At 39.4% G+C, this 26,366-nt stretch overlaps 1 protein-coding gene and 1 non-coding gene across 8 annotated transcripts in view; one reads left to right on the forward strand and one right to left on the reverse strand.

Moving 5' to 3' along the window:
* LOC129764141 (myosin-IIIb-like) overlaps positions 1-26,366 on the forward strand; it is a 238,785-nt gene that overhangs the window by 46,201 nt on the left and 166,218 nt on the right. For all 7 annotated transcript variants that reach the window (XR_008741070.1, XM_055762947.1, XM_055762953.1 and 4 more), the window contains one exon: positions 6,920-7,114. The gene's annotated coding sequence lies outside the window, so the exon portion shown is untranslated. The remainder of the gene's footprint in view (positions 1-6,919; positions 7,115-26,366) is intronic.
* LOC129772363 (U4 spliceosomal RNA) lies at positions 15,422-15,568 on the reverse strand. Its single transcript, XR_008742606.1, has one exon. It is a non-coding gene; the product is annotated as a U4 spliceosomal RNA (small nuclear RNA).

Below are 26,366 nucleotides of genomic sequence, written 5' to 3' on the forward strand. Positions count from 1 at the left end.
CATTATGAAAAAAATAAAAAATACATGGGTCTAATATTTTGCGATAAAGAACAAAACTAACACTTTTCACGAAAGTCTGAGGACCACTATATCGGTTTGGCATAGAATGGCTGGATATTCAATTGATTCTTATTGGTATTATTCATGTGAAAATGAATGACCTACCATGACTCTTTTGTCTAGAATTTTTTTTGAGGAACAGCTTTACTGAAGCTGTAAACATGATCAAAAGTGATCTCAGTATGTTTTGTCCCATTGTTTCAGCAAAAAAAAGTTTAAAGTCTGAAATATATAGCATACACGAAAACGTTCTCTGCAGCTACACTGCGTTTTACAACTATAGACCCACTCATTTTTCTCTGAGTTTCCAGAGATATGTAAGAAGTCGGTTGAATTTGAAATGGCCAGTTTTATTAATGAAGATATCTTACACTATATACTTCAATTCAACCGACTTCTTTCATATCTCTGGAAACCCAAAAAAATATTGGTTCTATAGTTGTGAAACGCAGTGTATGTCATTTCTTTAGAAATCTCCACACAAATTCAGAATCCAGCCAGCTAACTTTCCAACCGAATGCGTTGAAATTTCCAGAGTGGGGTCTTTTAACCTAAAGCCACAAAAATTAGGAAAAAAGCTCTGACAGTCAAACATTTTTTAGACCAGTGTAGTTTTAACGTAGTTTGCGACTTCATAACTTACTAGCAAATAAACTTGACATCAGTGTCGTAAATTGTTACTGGAAAGTAGGATTATATTTGTTCACAAATTGTGTGGTGAATTTTTGTTAGTAAAGTGTTGAGATTTTTTCTCTCAGACCCTATCGAATACTGGCGTTAAGCTGTCGCACAGGTGCCATCCAAAAATTCAAATAAAGGTTTTTAGTTAAATTCGGTGGGATTCAACGTACTAAATCGCTTCTCGGTAGATAAAATAAGTTATTGGGTTCACATCATGATTCGTTCCGTTAATGGATAATATGAATGAATACACTCTGACCAACTTCTATAAGACCACCCTGATTCTATTTCGTTGCGACACAAACAGTTAGAATTTCAACAAGATACATTCATACATTGTTGAATGCTTATAATAAAGTATATTTAACGTCAATTTCGTTCAAAAGAGTTGTTTGTTTATTTATTGTACTTAAATATGATAATTTGAGCTGTCCAGTTTCTATGAGACCACTTCAAAATTCATAAGTATTATCAATGAAAAATTCAAAATAATCGGCTGATTTACATGTCAATAATTGGCAATCTTGCCATTTCGACGAATAACTTGGAAAATTCGTGTTAGAATACTATTTACCAAATTCTGCTAAACGGATTTCTCGATATTTTTCCATGTTTCTGAAATTGCGGCCTTGTGCTCTTCAATTGTGACGTACCGTTTTCGCTCAGTAAAGATTCTACGTACACGGATCCCCCTAAGATTTTCAACAGGATTCAAGTATGGATAGCGAGCCGGCCAGTCCAAGAAAATAAGTTTTTGGTCCTTAATTAACACTCCTATACTCGCGCATTGGTCTGTCAGACCGAGAAATCAATAATTCGTTCATTTCTCAGGAAATATCAACACTACGACTTAGCGATTCTCTATAGCCTCGTTATTCGTCGTTCGTCATCGTTTAGCGTATCGCATGTGTTGGTACAAAGGGGACGTGTGGCACTTTTTTAACACTTGCTTGAGGATTTTTCAACAAAACCTGATGAACCCGTAACATTTAAATTGAAATATTGCTTTATTTGCAAAAGCGATTTTGAAGTATTCGAAGCTGTTCTAGCCATTTCCCGCTTATCCCGGTCAGAGAGCTCCGATTTACGTAGAGCTCTCTCCTTCTTACCGTATCCTTGAGGATTCGCCAAATTAAACGCCAAATAACATTTTCTTGGTGAAATGCATCGATTTGTCTTTCTTCTCTCTCCGTGAGCACTTTTTCCTTCGGAATTTTCCAGATTTATTGATTAAAACAACGGAAAATGTAACTGGTTATATAGAAACTTGACACTTGAAAAATACAAAAACTTTCGTTTACGCTCAGCGCTTGCACACACACATATAAAAATCATTCAGTGTATGGTAGTTACCAATCCCTAAACACTAGAATATAAATTGAAGCATTATTTGTTTACAATGACACAAAGCAGCAAGATCATCACCTGGTCTTATAGAAGTTGGACATATTATCTATCGCTCGACCCTACTTTTTCTCAACTTTATGCCAATTTACTTACTTTTTTGCCGTATTCCATTCAAAGCGTTCTTCACCTATCGAAACAAATGATAGTCGAAAGGGGCAATGTCTGCGATATAAGTCGGGTGAAATAGAATTTCCCATTCGCTATTTTCCAAATTGATTTTAACTCGAACCTCATGATCATCATGAGGCCGAGCGTTGTCATGATGCAACATTATCTACTCGTATCTGGTCACCTAATCTGGACGTTTTTCGGCAATAGTACACATTAAACGGATGAATTGTTACCTGTAGAAGTCTCCATTGATCGATGTAGCAGCTCATAGTGGAATACACCCTTCTTGATCCCACCTAATACAGAGCATTGCTTTAGCACCGCGGATATTCAGCCTCGGCGTTGATGTTCCGGGTTGGCCGGGCTTTGCACACCATTTTTTGCATTCTAGATTGTCGTAGTGACTTCTTTTTGTGCCGTTCAAGCGACGTTTAGGATATGCAAATCACCTTTCGACATCTCTCGATTTCTATTCGTATGGAACATTATTTCCTTGTTTTTGGATGTATCCTGCGACTTGAAGTCGCTCAAAAATAACCTGTCGAGTTGCTCCCAACGATTATGTAATCTCTGTTCGCGTTTGACACGATTCTTGACCGAGTAATGTCTACAACTCTTCGTCTTCACACTTTTTCGGTTAACCCGAACGCTTGGGGGACTTGGGGGTGATACACAATATGTCATGCAAGTAACCTCTCACGAACATACAGGGTTTTCCATTTCGGGCTTCCGAAAGTATACAGCCCTGCGCTGACAACTTTTTGACATAGCTGTCAACCAAAGCGTCATATCGTTAGTTGAATGTCTACCATTTTATAATATGGATCGTTTTAGCATCGCACAACGTGTCAATTTTGTTAAATTATACTATAAAAATGATGAAAAACCGGCAAATGTTTTTCGAGCATTACGGACGGATTTTGGTCGTCATGGAAGGCCTACAGAGCACACAATCGCTAATGTAGTGCGTAAATTCGAACAAACTGGATCCGTAGCGGATATTGTGAATCCTGTGTAGCATCGTAATGTGCGTTCGGTCGAAAATATTGCTGCTGTTGCTGCCAGTGATGACCCGAATGTTTCGATTCCACGGCGTGCTTAGCAATTGAGCTTGTCAAACACATCATTGTGGCGAATTTTGCATTTAGACTTGCACCTACATCCATATAACGTCCAACTGGTACAAAAATTAGAGCGTGGTGACCATGGAATGCGTCGGGCATACGCTGAATTTTCGCATCAAATTTTCTTCAGCGAACGGCTGAGGCACATTTCGAGCTCGGTGGCACCCAAACACCCAAAATTTCCGTATATGGGGCTCAGAAAATCCACACGTGATTGTTGAGAGGCCATTGTATCCGCCAAAAGTCACTGTTCGGTGCGCATTATAGTCTGGTGGAGTCATCGGGCCGTATTTCTTTGAAAATGAGGAAGGCGAGACGGTAACTGTGAATGGTGAGCACTATGGCCGCATGTTAACCGATTTTTTTTGCCACAAATTGAAGATATGGATACGGATGACATGTGGTTTCAGCAGGACGGCGCCACGTGTCACACAACACGACCGAACATGGCCATATTGCGAACGAAATTTGAGGGACGCATAATTTCGCGTTTTGGTGATGCCAATTGGCCGTCCAGATCATGCGATTTGAACCCGCTAGACTTTTTTTGTGGGGTTATGGGAAAGACCGTATCTATGCCAACTCTCCGCAAACTCTTGAACATTTGAAAGACAACATTCGTGAAGTTATGACCGAGATACCGCCCCATATGTGCCGAAAAGTCATCGAAAATTACCTGTTCCGGATCAAGGTGTGCGAGGAAGCCCTAGGTGGACATTTGAATGATGTTGTATTTCACACATAATGGCATAAACCAAACTTTAATTTGAAATAAAAGCTTCATCGAAATTCTAATTCTAAGTGTGTTTTATTTCAATTTACTTTCGGAATTTAAAGTTGGAAAACCATGTATAACCAAATATGAGTGGTCCATTCTGATACTTGTTTGAATGACTTTTATCACTTGATTAAACCAAGAGAGGAACGAAGACTGTTGTTTGCATATTCGAGCTGTATCAAACATCGCACACCATTTTTGAAGCCTGCATACAAGTTTGAACCGCATATATCCCGTCCCGTCACTACACAGACAAGTGCAAAGCAATAAATGATACAAGAAAAAATACGTCATCATTTGCGGAGAGCAACGAATGGGAAAAGAGATAAAACGAGAGAGTTTTTGTTTCTCATTGGAGCGCTGTTGCTAGTAAAACTATGCGGTGTATATGAAGATATATATTTCAAGGGATAGCAGTGTTAAAAATGGAAAATATAATCTGATCACTCTTCCCTTAGCCTCTATCGAGCTAAATAATCATATAGTTTGCACTCTCTGAGACTTAAAAATCAGGATCTGCTACATTAGCTGAATATGAATCATTCACTTTGCGTAGTCCGTACGATCCTGCTGTTTCATGATGCATGGAGAGGTTCGATATGTTTATGTTAGAGGCAAAGAAGAAAATAAACATTCTGCACCGAAAGCATATATGATGGTTTTGCTTGCGTGCTGGTGTATCATGAAGTGCGAGCCGATGCAGAGTTGTCTCGTTCTATTTTGTATCGTGACTTGTAGCACGTAACAACAAAAGATTGCCGCTGGGGGAAATGATTTCTGTATGATCATGTTTGAATGAACGAAAGCGATTTTTTCAGAGAATGGATCAATTGGCAAACACTGTAGATAATGATAGAACAGAAGGAATACTCTTACGCCGAAATGGCTACAGTGTAATGTGCTATTTATTGATATGATAAACATGTGGCATGTACACGATTAAAATTCGGCTCTGTTACGGCTAGAATGCTAATAAGCCTAACTAAATAAACAAGTGGGATAAAACAAACCCTGATTCTTTTTGTCTTTAACACTAAAATCACTATTTTAAATCTTTTAAAACTTTTCCTACAAAATCTTTCCGACGGCACATAGTGACAATTAATTTTCACAAGCACTCGATGCGCCTCAGCTCCACTTTTTTTCCAATGGAAACAGTAAATTAAGATCTACCGCAAATCGTTCTTATTTGCAACGAATCTCGACATTTTCAACGCAATAAAAATTGAACTTGTTGTGCAAAATTCAGAGACTTGTGAACCAAATTTGGTTAACAGAAGTCGACTCTTCACGATTCAGCAAAAATCAGCTGTCGCCGTTGACTATTTATAGTACTTATTTTGGAATCGGAATTGGAATCGTAACGAATTAAGTTACACACACCCAATATATATTTATCCGTAATTTCGTCAATTGCAGGAAACACTGGATCTCTACAGAGTCGAGGAAATAGGCTAAACATTCAAATGTAACACTAACCTCATAAGAAACCTCACAACTCCTGTTTAGCGAGCGCAACCGGTTCACATACTTGCAAGATACCAGTTCCCGGTGGCATTCGTGTTATGAGAGTTGCTTCTCGAGCACATGTTTCATCCCAGCATCAGGCGAGCCAAAGCAAAACGTGGGCAGTACACGGTGCGAGATCAGACAAGGAAACCGCGAATTCGTGTTCGTATGATCAAACATGTTTCCCGTAAGTGTTTGCTATCTTCGGGACACCACTCGTGACGTCCCGAAATGAGCAGTCGTCAACAAACTCTCCTAAACAGATTTACACGGAAAGGAGAAAGCGTCGAACATGATTCGCATGGAGGGTCAGTTTGATCGGGAACATGTCATTGACGCGGTGATTAATCCATCTGTTTCCATGCTGCGTACGCTGAAGTTTAATTTATTCCAAGGCTCCGGATCTCTCACCAGCGCACTAGCTGAAAGGGTGATTCGTGCAACCGTTCAGGTTTCGCAAACCAGTCATCAAATATCAGTCGTTTCAGCTCGCAGCTGACACTTCCCGTACCCATTGCAATTGGCGATTTGTCTAGGCATGAAATCATTTGTAGTGTTTCAATTTGAGTCATCGCATCTCGATGGTCCGCAACTGACCGGGAAAGTTCAGCTATACAAATTTCTTGGCGCGAAATTATAAAAAAAGCGAAATCAAAGAGGCAAATAAAAAGCGAAAACATTCAAGGTTCGTTAACTTAGCAGCGCCGCAAAATGCACAGCTTAAGCTTGTTGGGGTCTTTATTTGGTGTTATTTTCTCACGAAGTCTGGTGATGGTCAAAACTCTTCCGGTTCACAATATCTGCATCACCGAAAACGGATTGTTTAATACGGCTTAAACGAGATGAAAGATAGTAGAAATCGATGATAATAACACTTTCTCATTGAACTGTTTCTTCGGGGAACGTATTTGTTTGTGGTTGCGAAATGGAAATCATCCGATGAAACAATGTAATTCAATCATATAATAGTCGGAACGATGAACTCATCTGTTATTTATGATGTTATCCATAGTGCAATATTCACTGCAACAAACGACTGATATAACGAAATAGTATAAGTAGAAAAACCACTCGCTTTGTAATTGAGAAATTATATTGAAATCAACAGGAGCCGCCCTTCAGTTCTCGGCTCGCTTACCTTGCGAAACCTTGACATTGGGTGGACGTATTTCACGCATGTTTTATTAAATTTTCTGAACCAAAAGGTATAGTTTCTTCAAACCGATTCCTTTTTTCTGTCCAATTTCAGCCGGTGAACCATTTGACTGCTAGTGCGCGGCGGCGGTGGCGGCAACGTCATCGGACACAAGGGAACCACGCTCCACGGCATGACTAATGCAAAGCTCGGATCAAGTTTACTGGAACTGGTTTTCACGGTTTCACCTTAGCTTCGACAGTAGGTGCCCTGCGGTATCAGGAAGGACGCCGGAAAGATTGAGAGAAGGTGAGTTGGGGGTTTTGGCGAAATTTGTCTTATTTTGGAATGCTTTGTATGCTTTTAATTTTTGGCGGATTCACTTTGAACGATTTTTGTTGGATGTAAACGAACAATAATGTTCGTAAGAAAAGTTCGCTGTGTCATTGTATATCATAGAAAATGTCAAGAATCTGAAATATTGAGTTGTCCGAAAAGTAATTGTAGTTTTTTTTCATTACAAATAATTTTTTTTTGTACAGGGTCTTTCAGATTAAACGCTCACGCAAAAAAAAAATTGAATAGCTCCTTATATTTTTTTTTCGCTACGTCGATGGTAACACTGCATTCCCCATTTCGGGACGATAATATTCGGCTACTTGATCAGTCTGATCGGATGGTTTTTAGTGTCAAGATGTACAATTTATAAGAACGTATATTTTTAGTGAAATCGTATTACTCGATCAACCGAAGCCTTAATTCAACTTTGTCCTCTTATGGTGAGAATTTCAACATTTCTCCATTAACATCACTTTCTTTGGGGATACGTGAAGGACCGTTGCTATGTTAATAAGGCACACAATTTGGAGGAACTTAAAGAAGAAATAACTCGGATTTTCATCGAAGTCGTAATGTTAGAATTGTGCATGCAGAATACAAACTAGAGTAGTACTTGAGTACATAATTGAAATTTAATTTAAAATTAAAATAAAAATTAATTTAATTTTTTTTCATTATTAGATTTTTTTATGGAAAAATAGTTCGAAGATATTTATCGATACACCTTAGAAAAATGTACTTTCAGTATTTTTTCATATTTTTATCTCAAAGCTATTGAGAATGGCGTGAAAAAAAAGGTGCATTTTTCACCATAGATCCTATGGTGTACCATATAAGGACTAAAATATATGGTACTACTGCCAAAATGTTTTATTTAGTACCCAATACAATATTTTCCATACCGTTGGTGATTTGGTTTGGGGGCACTTTTTCTCCCTTACCCAGCAAGACCATTTGGAAATATAAAAAAAATATTTTTTGTACTGCGCATTTCAACACTGAAAAAATCTGAAAAAAATCATAGCCGTAGGAAAGCATTTAAATATGAATTAGAGTAGTACTGAATCTCTAAATCACAAAAAAAATTCTTTTCAAAATTTCAATATTTTTTTAGAACTTTTTTTTTGATAATTTTTCTTGATACACCGTAGTAAGATGCACATTCAGTATTTTTTCCAAATTTTTATATCGAAGCTTTTGAGGATGGCGTGAAATAAACGAAAAAGTACGTTTTTCACTATATATCATATGTTAAACCACATAGGGGTTCAAATAAAACGTCGAAATTTCTTATTTAATATCCTATACAATATTTGCCATACAGCTAGTGATTTGGTTTGGGGGCACTTTTTACTCCCTTACCCGGCCAGACCCTTTGTTGCGTGAGCGTTTAATCTGAAAGACACTGTACATAGAATAAACGCATAAAGATGGGATGTTCAAAGCATTAACATTCAAGTTTTGAAATGTTTTTTATTGGTGTGTGTGTAGATGTAGTGAACAAAAATGTCGGAAACAAATGATAAATTGATTCCTTTCTGGGTTTTCAAAGGTTTTGTGAACTAATAATATTTCTTGCTACCAAATCCAATTATCCTTATCATCAAGCTTTCTTTTGATTCCTACAATTTTCCTGTAGTCCTGTAGTTTTGGGAACTCCAATATATTCTGTATAAGGATAATTTGTTCTTCTTCTTCTTGAATGGCGTTAACGTTCCCTGTGGAACTTTTGCCGTCTCAACGTATGCATTGACTAGCGTCATTTATTAATACTCAGTTGAGATTTCTTAAGCCAAATAACACGTCTTGAATGTATTCCGAGGGGTAAGCTCTTGAATATACGTGACCACAGTGCAAGTCGAAGGAAATTTCTTTGACGAAAAATCCTTCGGCCAGAACGGGAATCGAACCTGAACACCCGGCATGATAATGTGAGACGCTAACCACTCGGCCACGGGTGCACCTTAGGATAATAAAAGGATAATTTGTTACATTCACGAAAACACTTTTTTTTTTCAACGATTTCAAAAATATTTTCAAAACTGCCTTTCGATTTGCGATACAGTCATTATTTATTGAATAATTAATAATCAACGACGAATGGAAAATTTTTCATTCAAAAAAATATATCTCTGTATTATAAGGTCCTACAGGAACGTTAAAGGAATCAAATAGAAGTTGGTTGATAATGCTAATTGAATTTACTATTGGCAAAAATTGTGTTAGGCTCCAAAATCATTGAAGAACACAGGAAAAATTGATTATTATTGTTTCTGGATTTTTTTTGTCCGCTCAATCCACACACACTAGGATGATTTTTATTTGTTAAAACTTGAGAGTTAAAATGATATACAAAATTAATTATTATTTGTGGTTTGATTAGCATAAAATATAGAAAAAAATAGTGGGTGGTGATCAGGACATGGTTGCGTTGCTGACGTAGAACTACGGAATTATTTCATTCAATTCACTTGTTTATCGGTTGGGATATTATTTTATAATGTACATTAATCATTCAATAATAGGATCTGTGTTATCTGGACTGCTACCGAATGAATACTGTATCGAAACTTTAGAAATAACTCTTTGGGAGAAAATTTGGTGGCCCTGAAGGGGTCGATAGCTTGGATAATTTTGTAGAAGCGAGAGAAGATGGTTGATTCTTGATTCATCCTCGTCCTCGCGAGAATAATATACAAGCCTAAGGTTAACCACACAAATACATTCAGTATGAATAGCTAACGTTCTTATTCTTTAGGGCGAACAGCAGCAACACTGCGGCTACAAGCGATCATATAGGGTTGGGGAAAAAGAAATGTCGTATTTCTGATCAAAATTTGACGCATTATTTCTCGGATGGCACTAACGTTACGGTGGAACTTTTGCGTTCTCAACGTAGCATTACTTGCGTCATTTTTATACGTAATACTTGGTTGAGATTTCTATACTACTACATTGTACTCTGGAGTGGCAAGCTCTAGAATACGCGTGACCACAGTGCAAGCCGGAATAATTTTCTTTGACGAAAAATCCCCCGGCCAGAACGGGAATCAAACCCGAACCCCCGGCATGATAGTGTGGGACGCTAACCACTCGGTCACGGAAGGACGCTTTATTTAACATACTTAAAATTATCCAATTTAAATCAAATATGCGCCGTTTTGTTTGCAAACTTGTTGCCATTTAGAAGGCAACTTTATTATCACCTTTATTATCTGGCCGTAGTTGAGCAGCCCATAGTGGATGATTCCCTTCCAATCCCACGAAACAAACAGTAAAACCTTTCTGGCGGTCAATCCGGGCTTGGCGATGGTTTGGACCGGCTCACCGCGCTTCGACCACGACTTTTTTCGCTTTAGGTTGTCGTACGTGATCCATTTTTCATCACCAGTCACCATCTTCTTCAAAAATGGGTCGGGTTCGTTCCGTTTCAGCAGTGCATCGCAGGCGTTGATTCGGTCTAAAAGATTTTTTGCGTCAACTCGTGTGGCACCCATACATCCAGCTTTTTTTGGAATCCAATCTTCTGCAAATGGTTCCAAACGGTTTTATGGTCTATACCCAGTTCTTGGCCAATCGAGCGAGTGCTCACATGCCGGTCTACTTGGATGATTTCAACGATTTTATCGGTCCCACGACAAAATAAGAAATTTTGACGATTTTCGATTTTTTTTTTGAAATTTTGAAACCTCACTCACTTGAAACTCAGTACTCACTTAATTTATATTTAAATATATTTTTTGTGGGTTTTTATATCTTTGATTTCCTTTCAGAAAATTTCGAGAGCTGCCCGATACGAAGATATCTAATAAATAGAAAAAATATCTTATTTTGCGTATATTATTTTTTATGGGTTGGGTTGGGTTTTATATGGCAGACTTATCTCACTTCTTAACTAGGCGAACCTAGCCAGAATTTTCACCTGCCCCCGGGCTTCTGAATGCCAAAGGGGGACTAGGCTCTGCGGAATGCACGTATCTGCATGCTCGTGCTGTTTTAGTCCTGACCGAGGAATTGTCGGACAATCGCGCAGGTGCTAAGGATGACCGACTTTTGGATGCCGGCCAATTCCTTCTCGATGTTCAACACCTTTAGCGCTTCCAGAAGTGTCTTCGGGATAATTCCAGTTCCAGAGAGAACGACTGGAACAATTCTTGGGACCTCCCTTAGCCCCCACAGTTCCTTGAGCTCCACGGCCAATGGTCGGTACTTGCAGATTTTGCGACCGTGGGTCTCCTCCAGATTCTGGTTCAGTGGAATAGCGACATCGATGATGGTGACTTTGCGGTCGCTCTTGTCGTAAACCATTATATCTGGGCGGTTGTGGTGGATCGAGAGGTCGGTCAGAACAGTGCGATCCCAGTACAGCTTGAAACGGTCATTTTCCAGGACAGGTGCAGGCAGGTACCGGTAGTTTGGTACGTTGTCTTCCAGTAGAGCACATTGGAGCGCCAGTTGTCGATGAACAATACGGGCCACGTTGTTGTGGCGCTCGGTGTAGGCTGCGTTGGCCAAAACGGGACAGCCTCCCATAATGTGCTCTATGTTTTCACCTGGTTGATGGCACATCCGGCAAATGTCATCAACGTCTTGATGCCAGACGTACCGCCTGCAGTTTCTCGTCGGCATTATCCTGTCCTGGATGGCTATCATGTCGGCTTCTACTACTGAAGAGAGTTCACCACGCGTTAGCCACAGATTAGATGCGGCCTTGTCGACGTGTGGCCGGTCCAGTTGATGGGGGTGGGCACCATGCACTGCCTTCTGCTTCCAAGCTGCAATCTTCTCCTCCACTGTCTGCAGATTGCAGTTGAGTTGGTACTCCGCTTGCGCCATGTGCATAGCGCTGTATCCTCTGTCGGCGCGTTTTGGTTGGCGCGTTCTGTGAAGTACTCGCGCAGTTGTCGTACCTGGGCAGCACACAGTGCAGAAATGTCGACGATTCCAAGTCCCCCTTCTTTGCGTGGTAGTGAAACTCTCTCCAGTGCCGATTGAGGATGGTGCATTCCGGCCTCTTTGAATGCTTTCCTCATCCTCCTCTCAAGGTCCTCTAGGTTAGTTTTGCTCCATTTGACTACACCAAAACTGAAGGTCAGCAGGGGAACCGCGAATGTGTTGATCGCGCGTACCTTGTTCCCCGCGTTGAGGAAAGTCCTCAGGACACAGTTCACTCGACTCAAGAACTTGTCTCGCAGCTCCGTCTTGATGTCGGAGTGGCGAATCCCGGTGAGCTGTCGGAATCCAAGATATTTATAGGATTCGCCACGAACCATGTCTCTTATAAACTCGCCGTCATAGACCTCGTAGCCTCCGGATTCGGTAAGTTGTCCTTTCAGCAGGTGGACACAGCGACACTTGTCGAGGCCGAACTCCATACAGATGTCCCTGCTTATGTCTTCGACAACCCGGATAGCTACACCTAGACGCTGACGTGAATCAGCGTAGACCTTGAGATCGTCCATGTAAAAGGTATGGGTCACTTCTTCGTGGGCGCCGTCGCCATACCTTATTTTATAGCCATGACAAAACCAAAGCGGGCTGAAAGAGTCGCCTTGGAATATCCCCCTCTTTATCTGCAGCGTTCTAGACTGCAACACATTTTCCCCATCACTGAGGTGCAGAGACGTACTCCACTGCCTCATCGCATGCTGCAGGAACCTAACGACGACGGGATCAATTTTGTAGAGCTCCAATACCCGGACGAGAAACGAGTGAGGTATGGAGTCATAAGCCTTCCTGTAATCGATGTAGGCCATACTTAGGTTCCGCTGGTTATATACCGCCTGGCCGACTATGGCTGCGTCGATGATGGCCTGGTCTTTGCAGCCATGCGTATTTTTCCTGCATCCTTTCTGCTCTTCTGCGATGATGTGATGCTGTTCGCAGTGAGCAGAAACTTTGGCGGTAATTATGCTGCTCAGTATTTTGTACAGACTCGATAGGCACGTTATCGGTCTGTACTTTGATGGGTTCAATGTGTTGCTGTCTTTCGGGAGGAGGAAGGTGACGCCACGGGTGGCGAATTCAGGAAGGTTGTGTGGGTCACGTAGCACCTTGTTGAAGCACTCAGCTATCTTTGGATGTGCGACGGTCAGCTTCTTGTGCCAAAAGTTCTGGACACCATCGGGGCCCGGTGCTGCCCAGTTCCTCAGGTACCGCGAGGCTTCGCGGACATCGTTCTCTCCGACGATGATAGCTGGCATCTCTCCAATTTCACCACAACTCTCCTCCTCCCGTCTTAACCACATTTGCCCGTCGCGATGTTCTACTGGGGTCTCCCAAATACCAGCCCAGAAGTTCGTCACATCGCTAATATCTGGCAAACCTTCGCGGTAGTCGGGCTTCTCGTCGCTAATGTGGTCGTAGAACGCTTTTTCGTTATCTCTGAACATCCGATTTTGTTCCTGGCGCTTTGCAGAGTCAGAGTAACGTTTCAGCCGTTTAGTTAGGACGCTCAATTGCTGTACCAGTGTGTCGAGTTTTTCCGTCAGCTGGTGAGCTCCCAGCTGGCGAAGTTCAGTAGGCCGCACGATCACAGCAACTTGGCGACATAATTTCACCGATCTGCTGCCTCTTTTGTACGCCATCAGTCTTCCAATTGCGGCGCGCTTGTTTAGGATCCGTTGCTCCAATCTCCTTCGCCATGGAGGCTCACGCCTTTCACGGAGATGTTGGAGCAGTCCGCCTCTTGGCCTAATACGGTATCCTAAACTTTTGGCGGTCGCCACAGCAGCACAGTAAACTTTCAGTTGCAGCTCCTCCATGTTCTCAGCATCAACCAAGTGCAGCGGAAGAACGTGCTCGTTCATGAGCTTTACTGCACTTGTCAGCCTGCGGGAATGCTGCAACTTCGGGATCCTGGGGCGCGACAAAGGGTCTGTGTCGCGGAACTGTGAGATCGCCTCGTCGTAATGGAAGACCAGATCGCGTAGTAGTTGTTGATCTGGCTGTGGATCTTCCGGCTCAGGGGGTTGTTGTACTGTGGCCTCCACTGGTGCTGATTCGCGTGCCCCACTCGCGAATGAATTGCTCAGCCGTACTGAACTTCGTCTCGACACATCGCTTGCTCTGCTTGTTCTGGAGCTTAGTTCTCTCTGCACCTGCTGCTTGATCTCGTCGACTTGCGTTTGGGAGAGCATATTGTTGCGTACAATCGCTCTACGCCTCGCGTTCATCGCTTTTTGGTCAAGCCTCCCGACGAACTCTGGATACGCTTCCTCGAACATTGCGAGTATTCGAGGGCGACCGCTCATGTCCGTCTCCAAAGCAGTGCAGATGTAATAGGCGCGGATCACGAATTCATTCATTTCATGTGTCCACATGATCCGTCGCCTAGTAGTACCCACAAGTGTGGACGACTGTCGTCTGACAGTCGCAACACGCCTCGTAGGCGCAGCGTTTCGTTGGTGATGTCGATGGCTGCTGTTTCCGTGTGGCGGTAGCTCTTCGGGTTGAACCCGGCTGGTGGCCCGCTCTTGCACATCGCCCTCCAGCCGCTGGCCGCTCGCTCTTACGCCCGTTCCAGGACCAGCTCCAGTTCGGGGACCCTCCTCGGGCGATCGCATTCTGAGTATTCTTCGTGAACGTAGCTCCATTTTCTGGGTGTATCTCCTTTGCCCGGGAGACAGCGGGTTGGCAAGGCCTCCATGACCCGGGAGGCCTTCCCCGGGAGAGATATAGCGCTCTGACTCGCTCGCACCCCCTCACTTAGCCACTTTCGACACCCGTTCTCGGAGCCAAGACCAGGTGTGTGTTTCCAGTTCACGCCCGATCTAAAAATGTCGTCATATGATCTTCGTGGAGGCGTGAGATAATTTTTTATTATGATATTATTTTTTATTTTATTTTCTAATATTTTTTTTATTTTCCTGAAATCTATAAGTGTATTGTATTCGTGTGTTTGTAAAAAAGGCATGATCCGCAGATTTTTAAAGGTGTATCTAAAAGGATATTACATTTCATTAACTTAATTTTCTCGATAACTGACACGGTTAAGAAACGTTTTTCAGATGAACATTTCTTACATTTATTCGGAAACTGATAAACTATATTTGAATCTGAGTAATTTTGTATACATATACAGAGGTACCTTAAAGATACCTGACTTCAGATACAATCTAGACATATCGTAAACAAGTTAATTAAAGTTGTACCCATAACGTCCGGTAGAATCAACGAGGTGTATTTATGTTGTTGAGAATTCAATTCTACTTTGAAAATTGTTTATGTTTTGATTGTGTAGCACGAATAATAGTTTAAAAGTTTGTATTGAGATAAAAACTATGGATGGTTTATTCCTATGATATAACCGCAAGGTTGACGTAGAACTGCCGTTGGGTTAGTAATCAATCGTATTTTTTCAATTAGCAATGATCCCACCTCGGATGTTCCTCATTGGGTACGATATCGCCACTGCGCAGTGTGTATTGTTTAAATTATTGATTAAACTAGTGAATGAATGAAACTATTTACGAATTCAATTGCAGACTAATCCCAATTTAAGTCATTTCATGCATTATGGTAGTAGTTATCGCAGCAAATAGTTATCAACATTTCGCCTAATCATCAAACGGTATGCGTAGAAGTTCAGTGAGCTGGCGACATGAAGAGATATCTTCCAATGCAGTCTTGAATAATCGAGCCATAAAAGCGAGAAAAACGAATTCCGGAGTGTAAAAATGCTTGAAGGGTATAAAGTTTAAATAAAGTATTACCGACTTGAATGTATTTGCAATGTCGATTTTCCCAACTTCTTGGTTTCGGAATCTGAATTGGGAAAACACATTCCGGTTTACAAAAATTCAAGCGAGTACTTTGGAATATGCCCATTTCCAGCGCCCACAAACCGATTTAATTCCCGTTTCTCGAAGAATATTATAGATCAACTCATTGTTGTTCATGATATCAAACGGCTTTTACTATAAAAATTCAAAATAGTACACTTTTCACCATTAGAAAAAAAGGTGAAAAATCGAACTTTTTTTTGCTTGGAGGTAAAGTGGTCACCCGCACATATCAAGCTAAATGGGATAGATTTATGCGTTTTTTTGTCCAAATTTGTTCAAATCATATTTGAGATAGTAGGTACATGTATGAAATAAGCTTGGCCTATTCACCTAGTATCTCAATTTAAATTTTCTCTTGCATACAAAAACGTAGTAAGAAAAACATAACGTTCCGCATAATGAGGCTTGGTTTAGTTGGAGTGGCATATTTATCCAGGGTCAAAGCCATAAAAGGATCTTCTTCAAGAGCAGAATGTGATGAGGTATATCAGTTTTAGTAAACAGAACATTGTAAGTTGTTATTCACCTATGACCACTTTGCCCCCAAACATGAAAATAATTTCTATGCTAATTAATTGCTGAAACCTCTCCTAGAATACGTTAACAGTCGTCCAAACTGATGTTTTGTCCAACATATCAGATTGAATAAACTAAATTTCACTAGAAATTACTTGAATACCATGCGCACAGAACTACGGCCGAATGGCTATAGAGAGAGTAATTTCTGTTTCTATTTGTATTTTGACATGCGACAACTCTACTGAAGTACAGGGTGACTCAAAAGTCATCAAATTCTTCAAACATAATGTGACTATCAATACGGCATCTATAGTCAATAGTTATACTACCAAACAAGCAGGTGACCACTTTGCCCCCCATGACCAATTTACCCCCACTACCCCTACCCATAGTTTGCATCTGTTTTGCAATGCCAATTTCCCCAGGCTCCATGTTTTTGAAATCTGTGTTAGGGAAACATTCTAATTTGCAAAAACGCGAACGAATACAAAAGCTCCCGCTGCCTGCATCGAATTTGCTATGCCAATGTCCTCAGGCTCCATGGTTTTGAAATCCGTGTTAGGGAAACATTCTGATTTGCAGAAACGCAAGCGAGTGCAAAAGTACCCGCTGCTTGCATCTATTTTGTAATGCCTCCATGGTTTTGAAGTCTGTGTTAGGGAAACATCCATCAGACTACGTCTTTCATTTCTATACCGGGGTGTAAAATCAAAGTTTCGAAAACGAAAGCGTTACGCCGGAGACCGAGATTTTGAGCGTCAATAGCTCCAAAACAACTGAACGAAATGGTATGATAAACACTTCATTCGAAAGATAAAATGTCTAGGCGTTATATACGTGTTACTTTTTGATTCAAAAACTTGTTTTAATAGCCTTAAAATTGCTTTCAAAACAGGCTATTGAAATCACCAATCGGAATATAAGCGAGCGTCGCTTGGAGATCCACTCAGTTATAATTGAACAGCGATTGAGGTACCATCGCAGAAATGAATGGATGTTTCACTTTTCCAATTTTTTTCGCCGTATAAACTTTTCTAAGTTGAAAATGAACACAACAAAACAGACAGCTTAAACCGAACGACCCGTTCTCGAGCGGGAACACACATTGGTTTTTATTTATGAAAATTTAAATAAATCGTTTCATATATCAAGACATTTTTAGCACAACTGCTATCATAAACAATTTTAGACTTACACTTGTGCTAATTTTTTCACTATACAAACAAACTTCACAGAGCAACCAGCATTAACGTTCCAAATTTAAATTTTATTTGCTAGAATTAATGGTATCACTCACCTTACTTGCAATATAAAAATGCTCCCGACTTGCATATATTTGCAATGTCGATTTCCATCAGGCAGCTTGTTTTTGATGTTTCTGTTAGGAAACTGTTACATGTGTCGTCAATCGTCGACCAATCAGAAGAGGGTACTTCCCTTAGGATAGGGGTTGAGATTTTTCAATTGTTCGATACTTAGTTACATTATATATATTTTTTTCTTCAATTCAAAAAATTGTTATGGAGTGCCGAAATTGATTGACGCAAAAATCTTATCAATCCATCATGAAATGACTGAGCAATAAGCTTTTGAAATTGGACAATTTTCACGATCTGCTCGATTTTCGATTTTCAATTTGTAACCCAATATGTTCCCAAAAGCCGTAATCCTACGTCAAAAACACAAATGATTACCAACGGCAGTCCTACGTCAACCTTGCGGTTATATCATAGGTATAACCCATCCACCGTTTTTTTCGTGAATAAAAAAAAGAGTACTTATTTTTCACGTTTAATCATCAATACTCTATAATTCTTTTCAATACACTATTTCAGTACGACTCATAGTTTTTGAGATACGCCCTATTGAAAAGTTACACTTGAGCCAAAATATTGCTGTGGAAAACTCGTATTTTCTCCGACCCAAACGGAATACAAACTATTATTCGAACCAAAAATACTCATGTTTTGTCATTTGTTGATTTCATTTGGCATTGCTCTAATGTGACATGCACTTGGAGATGTTACGATTTCCTTTCTGTGCGGTTGTTCTCAGCCTCTGATGATGTAATTTGCTGGTTCCGGAAGGGAACTAAGCCCCTAGGCCTTGACTATTACTGTGAATGGATGGGCGTGAAAGGCCCATTTTGGGTCCTCGTTCTCGGATCTCAGGATCGACGCATGAGTTGTGTGGGGAAGCTTTCGGATCTGGATTAACAAAACAAAGTATTTTTCTGATTAATGAGCAATGTTTGTATGCTTACTGATCCATATAGTTTAGGTTAGCTGTTGTAGCTTTATATATTACCTTCGAAACGTAGTACAATAATTTCTCGAGTTTTGTTTGTAGTTGGACAAAATGACGAATGCGCACCGTACGGGGAAAAGGTGTGCTCTTATTGAATTGAATCTCTGAGATAACTTGTAACAAAAATAAATGCTTTATCTTTACCAGCGGAAGAAGCATCATTACTAGACTGTGTATGCACCATCTAGTGGAAAGGAGGAGGTGTTTAATGATGTTTTATGGCTGGAGAAGGGTGAGAGTTATGTTCGAACATAATTTTGTTATGTGCTGATTGATTCTTGGCATCTAGAAATACACCGTGGATTTTTTTGGGAAATGTTTTTACCTTCACCTGATTTATTTGAAACTTATTGAGAAAATAAAACAATACTTTCAGTTCATTGTGAAAACATAAACATAAACGAAATTTAACCGTCATTGAATTGAATGCAAGGTGAAAAAAAATATTTGAAATTCATTTAGAATTATTTTTAAGTAACAATTTTTCTTTTTCATCTTGGATTTGGGTTCTGAGAATTCCGACGCTTTGCCTTGAAGCGCTGTTGTGGGGTTCGAAGAGCCAAACGATGTTTCCTCATGAAGCTAGAAGTGCAATTTTTTTTGAAAGCAAAACGCTGATGCGCACTTTTACCCCACAAGAAATTTTCCAACTAATCGAATTTCTATATTTTCTTGAACTTCACAAAAACGAATACGCACTATCATTTACTGTAGAACGAAGGTTTCCTTGACAATGTAGTTTCGAATTTTCCAGTTATTTTAGGTAATAAAAATAACCAAAATTGAGAAAAATAGATCTAAACAACGCAAAAGTCGTCTTTCTTCATAACTTTTTGCCACTTTCATAAAATGTATCTTGTTTATATGTGTGAACTGCTGGTGTAATAATGTGTCAAACGAATACACTGTTGTTGCTCGTTTGTTTCAAAAAGGCCAATGCGCACTTTTGCCTCTCACTATTCTACTAACATGAGGCTGGTGAGGGCGAGACAGGCACATTCTTATCACTGGCCCTTGGTGTTTAGCTGAGCAGCTTCATGTTACATATTTGTGTGATTTCAATAGCCTGTTTTACATTGTCTTTCCTGATATTTTTGTCGTTTTTGGAGCAGAGAACAGTTCAATTCGATCAATTGTTTTCGATAAAATTTATCATTAACTTTTAACATTTAACAAAGTTTGAATTCCGGCCTTCGAAAACATTCGATGGTTTTTTACGTTTCTCGTTCCTCATATTGAAATTACCATTTGTAATCAGTTGTCACCAGCTTTGTGTAGTAGCGATATCGTAACCAATGAGGTTCTAACGATGTGCGATTATTGCTAGGTGAAAGAAAGCATTTTTAACCACTAATAACATTGCGATTTGCCTAGGGTATGCTCGCCGTAAGTCTCCATCAACGTTCTATGTTAATGAAACGAAAATCAAAAATGAAATAAAATCAAATCATTTTATTTGATATCGACATTGATGGGAATGTAAAAAATAAATATCCAACCATTTTGTGACCACGTCGTTTTTGGATTTACGTTGTTCATAATGTAGTGTGTTCTTTATGTTAAGTCCATCCATTTGCTACAAATATTCTAATTATTTTTTTTTTAGAAAACATGAAATCATACAGTTTGTAGCGACGATCAAATTGGATTTTTTATATTATGGATTTTTTTCGGAATTCTAGGCAAAACGTATGGTGCCAATGAAAATGGCCATTTCGATTTTTCATATGCGAAATGTTGATTTACGCGATAAAATACCTAATGCAAAATAATAACTGAATTGTATTTCATTTACTAGTGTCGCAGACGACATAATTTGGGTTTTTTTGAGAACCGTATAATCACCCAAAGGGGGAGTGCATGAAATTGGAATATAATTTTTTTTTATGCCAAATGCCTTAAAATTGCATGAAACGTCGAGATCGGTCTATCTGTCTGATTCTTATGAACTCGGAAACTACAGAGCTTGAGCTTGAGCTTGAGCTTGGGTAGACTGTACAATTCGTAGTTGCTCTCCGCGATTGACCTGAACCAACCAAATTGCACAAAGAACACACAGAATGACGCTTGGGACTAGCAAATCATTCTCGTTGTGCAATTTTCGGTGATTCGAGCTTTAAATGGTCAATAACGACGCCGGCCACGTCCTTACAGTCACCAGAGGAAGGGAAGGAATGTTAGTATGATATTCGCCGCCCGAAGGCCAGAAGGGTCGCCTCTATAGCGTGGTTCCCTAGCGTTTATCATGGAAGGGATAGTTGTTAGTGGGAATGGTTAAAAAAAAAATCAGGATTCACTGCGGTAAGTGATGTGATTATGTTAACACGGACCCTGACGCCGGGGATTATTAATATTAGGTTACCTAAAAAGGTTATCGAAAGAATTTCTCTATGATGACTCGAATTGACGATATATTATGAGATCGTTCGCGCCTAATGTTCGATTGTAATCCCTGAAGGTTCTGAATGGGCTACCTGAGAAGGTAACCGAAGGAACTCCTCAACAATGACTCGGATCGCGTATCGAGGACTTATCATATGATTTTTCGCGTATAGTATTCTGTTATATTCTGAAATTGATACACCGGAGATTATTATTAAGCTACCTGAGAAGGTAACCGAAAGAAATCCTCAACCATAGCTCGAATCGGTGCTATGTTCTGTGTGTTTTCGGGCACAGTACTATATCAGAGATTTAGAGCGCGTCGCTGGAGGGTTATTAACATGTTGAGGCCCGGATTTTTCTTGCTATACTTTCCGTTCAGTCCGTATCAAGCACATTTACATACTATCAGTTCAGTCCCCGCTTTCCAAAAATATTATTTATTGTACAACGTGAAAAAAATCACAAATTCGATTAGAAGGTAATGCGATATCGTAAGACATCCGAAGACAAACAATGTCCCAGTTATCAACGTTATTCCGACGAAAAGCCCTATCCCTATGGACCGACACGGGGTTCAAAGTGTTAATGAGTTACCTAAGATCACTTTAGAAGGTATATATTCTTACCAATATAAATACAAACTACAGACAAAAATAGTACATTATCTATCAAAGCGTCCAAAACCATTAAAATACAATAGAAAAACTGAATCTAAAATCTGATTTCCATGAGCATTCGAAAGGAATACACAAATAAAGTATATAAAACAAACTGGCGATGAAATTTTACAATTCTTATTGATACCAACTACCTACTATAAATCACGAACTTATATTCAGATAGATTCATATACATAACTACGCAAAAACACTTCATTACATTGATATTTAATATCTACCATTATTCAGTTCAAAATTTTTAGATCTAAAACTTACATTTGCAAACTGGAAATTTGGAATTGTATTCGTATTCCGAACTAATAATAAATAAGGAATGAATTAAACCTAAATACACACATAAGAACGCATCCAAACAAAATAACTGGTTCCGATCCAAAATCTGGAATCCACGCCAATCCTCCAAATTGTAGAAATTGTAGTAGCCAAAATTTTATCAGATCGGTGCAGGACCACCCTTTCATAAATAATACACATATTTTAAAGCTACTCACGCATAAACACATGACAAGCAATCAGCTTTCAGACGGCCAAAAAATTCTACTATACCGATAACAAAGCGAGAAAAAAAAAGACACCCCTAGATGTCATAATTATCAAGTATCAAGTACAGTAGAACCCCGATTATCCGCAGAATAGTCTGGCAAGATCGCTGCGAATAACAAAAATCGCATATAACGCAATGTAGTACTTAAATGAGGTGAAAACGCGAAAAAAGGCATTTCAACATGAAAACAGTGTTGAATAAATACAGAAAATGTTTATCCATCTATAAGGTCGTGTAAACAAGTGGTCAGATAATGCGAAGGCCATGACCAAAATGAAAGAGCATGAGCTTACCACTCACTGACCAATCCTGGTAAGGTTTATAAATTTAGTATGGAACTCTCCATCGCGAATAATCCGCGGATCATCAATTCGCGAATAATTGGGCTTCTACTGTATTCACATGCACATAAATATTGAATAATAAAAAAAAACTGCTAAGGAGAAAAAAAAACACTCGCTCGTAGTTGCTTTTCATCCATTCAGTGCAACATGGCAAGCTAAGGGTGCTCATACACTGTCTGACCGAAACCAAACACTTGACTCCCCTTGACAGATAAAATTTTATCAACGTGTACTGATCAAATATATTCACAAAACACAAAACGCGACAAGCAAATACTCAGTTATTGGATGTCTAAAATATTTTTCGGTATGTTCTTCGATCCTGTCGGTACATGGTTAGTTTACTTTAAATATTTCAGAAGAATTTTTTCCATGTTCGATGATTGGCATTGTTTGCAAATGTTGATAATTAAAGAGTGGCAAACAAAACAGTGTTTGCACAAATTCAAACCAAACTTCAAAAGGTATCAAATACCTGACCTCCGGACAAACAGTGTACGGCCACCTTAAGAGAGAGGGAAAGAGAGTGAAAAAAAACATCAAATTCCTTAGCTTCATTGTGCTGCTGCTGGCGGTCCTGCGACGTTCTAATAGTGGTGATATCATCACTGCTCATTTTGTGAACAGCTTGCAAGTATCGCGGAGAATTGCTCGTTATTTTTCCTGCTTATGTCGCTTCGTTTCACGTAGCGTTTCACTCATACTTATACACTTTCCGTCACATGTGTACACGATTGAACATGATTGTCCGAACCCGTCGTAATTTGAAACACTTTAAATTTAAATACCAGGAATCAAACAATAATGAACCCGAACCGATAATGGATGCGGATATTATAGCAAATAACTGTTTCGAAATGATTCAGAAACATAACTTTTCCATCACACTTGACCGATTCGCCACAACCCTTAGGCAAAATAACACGATACGAAACCAAACGCGGAGCGAACGAAAAGTACGTCTACTCTCAACGACTACCCGCGCGAGCCAACTTATGAACTCGGAAACTACAGAACCGATCAACATGAAAATTGGTATGTAGGGGTTTTTGGGGCCGGGGAAGGTTTTCGTGATAGTTTGAGACCCTTCCCCCCCTCTCTAAGGGGGGGCTGCCATACAAATGAAACACAAATTTCTACATTACTCGGGAATTAATCAAGCAAATGAAACCAAATTAGGCATATTGTGGTTTTAGGTTGAAATAAATGTTTCTATCGTGGTTAGACTCTCCACCTCCTTTTCTAAGAGGGGGCTGAAATGGAATGAAATGAAACACAAATTTCTACATTACTCGAGAATGAATCAAACAAATGAAACACAAATTTCTGCATAACTCGAAAACTAATCAAGCAAATAGAGCCACATTTGGCATATGAAGGTCTTACGGGGCACGAAACGTTTCTATGGTGAATACACTCCTCCCCCCTCTCTTAGGGGGGCTGCCATACAAACGAAACACAAACTTCTGCATAACTGAACTAATCAAGCACAATTTGGGTTGTGAGGGCTTTAGAGTATGAGAAATGTTTCTATAATTATGACACCCCTCCCTCCTCTGGAATGGAGAGGGGGTCCCATAAAAATATTACACATATTTCAACCAAAAATATTCCAACCAAACATGACAATTGAAAATTTTCGGAAAACTCTGAAGGAAAAAAGGAAAATTCGGAAAATTAAATTCCCATTTGTTCTACACTTACATAGTGACAAGTGCTGTTAGTCCATTTGAGGTTTGCGCTAGCGAAATTGATCTTAGTTCGAACCTGGAAATGGATTTTATGTGTTGATAAGAGCAGAACTCGAGGAAGGATTTGTCCGATTCAGGGCTGTCTATATTCTATTATATTTTCTGAATAAAACATTTATTTCATGTACCGGAGAAACATGTTATTTTTAAAGTGGTTGAAAAATCTTGAACGAGAATTGTGTCTGAAAATAGTCTGATATTATAATGATGAGTTTTGTTAGAAATACAAGTAATGCTATAGTAAAAGGTAAATTCAACGGGGTCGAATAGAAGATCAATCAATAAACAGTTCTGCGATTGGACCCATGAACTTGCCAATAGTAAGAAAACGTGAATGTTTGAAGGTATTGATATCAAAAAACCAATTTTGGGCGGGACCAAGTTTGCCGGGTCAGCTAGTTTTTTATAAAAATTCATGCAATTTCAAGACATTTGGAATCAAAAATGTTTTTTTGAAAATTCCGATTACCTGTTCTCCTGTTTTCCTGTTTGGATTTAAAAAAAACTCAGACTTTGACCACTTTGTGTCACTTTTCCTCAAGTTCGATTGAGCTGAAATTTTGCTTAGGATGTTTTTCCGAAGCGATGAACATTTTTTATGTGGTAACTTTTTAAAATCCGAAATGACGATTTTTATTGACACCCTAATATACATATAGTAAAAAAAAATCGTCGTGTTCGTCGTGTTTAGCACGATGACTAATTATACCGTGATCATCAGGAACCGACCAATTGAAAAATTGATATGTTACCGAATACCGCTTATGTAGCCTAAGCTGCATTTTTGTATACTTTTGGCAATCAAAGGTGACACACTGCGATTCCGTAAACGTGAACCATCCCAATGGGTATGGTTGAGCAAGTAATTAAAAACAAATCAAGAGCTGCTGCTACTGTTTACTAGAAGTCGAACAAATCAAAGCTATTTCATGTAGGCCATGTAACATGCCACTTGACTCTATATCCGATGCACCCTGTGTCATATTGGCAGCAATTTTACGTATTGCTCCATCGTAGGGTTCAATTGAATTAATCCGAAATTGTTCGTGAAGGGTTCAATTAACGCGACGCCAATTCTCTTCATCCATTCCTCTTCCACGGTGGTTATATAGTTTTCCACTTCAAAGAGGAAATATGTGATGGTGTATTTTTTTCCAATTGCATTTTACTAAATGGTCGCATTTGCAATTTGTCGGAACGTAACAAGGAACGGCGCGGCGCGAAATAAAACCCAAACTTGAATAATGATTGATTGCTGGCATCGGAGAGTGGAAGATGCTTTTTCGGTTTCGTTTTTCGAATGATGTACATCTGAGTTTTTTGTTTGGTAGGTTAATTAGCCCGCACGTGCACTGGGAAATGGCGTACAATTGAAACAATGAGCCGCGTAGTGCGGTGCGTTCCGATGAGAAGGTGGATCAAAAATGATCCATTCATTATTTTGTCGGTGTAGGAAAATGATGGAATGTCTTTTAATGCGATGTTGCGATAAAATTAATTGTTGGCAAAGTGGATTAAAATAAAATTAGGAATTGTTTTCCCAAGCAATGGTCTTATTATGGTCTTTACAATTTAGAGTCGGTTCAGACACATCCCTATACACTATCTAGCGCTATGTAATTATCATAAATGTCGCTAAATAATTTTATTTTTTTTTAATTTCATTCATTTTCAACTGGCTCAGCAACGTTAAGCATCAATGAGCCGTGTTTATGAATAGGGAAAAGCCTCTGTGAGTAGAACTATGCAAATGTTCTTTCTCAAAAAGGCATAAAAATCCTATAGTTATTTCAAGAAATGGTACAATATTAATAATTATATAACAATTCATAATAAAATAATTTTTAAGGCTTCTTCTTGTGGATTTTTTTATAGAGATAACTACCTCCTTGAAGATTGTGTGCGA

The sequence above is a fragment of the Toxorhynchites rutilus genome, chromosome 2 (genome assembly GCF_029784135.1).
Source record: "Toxorhynchites rutilus septentrionalis strain SRP chromosome 2, ASM2978413v1, whole genome shotgun sequence".
Taxonomy (NCBI): Eukaryota; Metazoa; Arthropoda; class Insecta; order Diptera; family Culicidae; genus Toxorhynchites; species Toxorhynchites rutilus.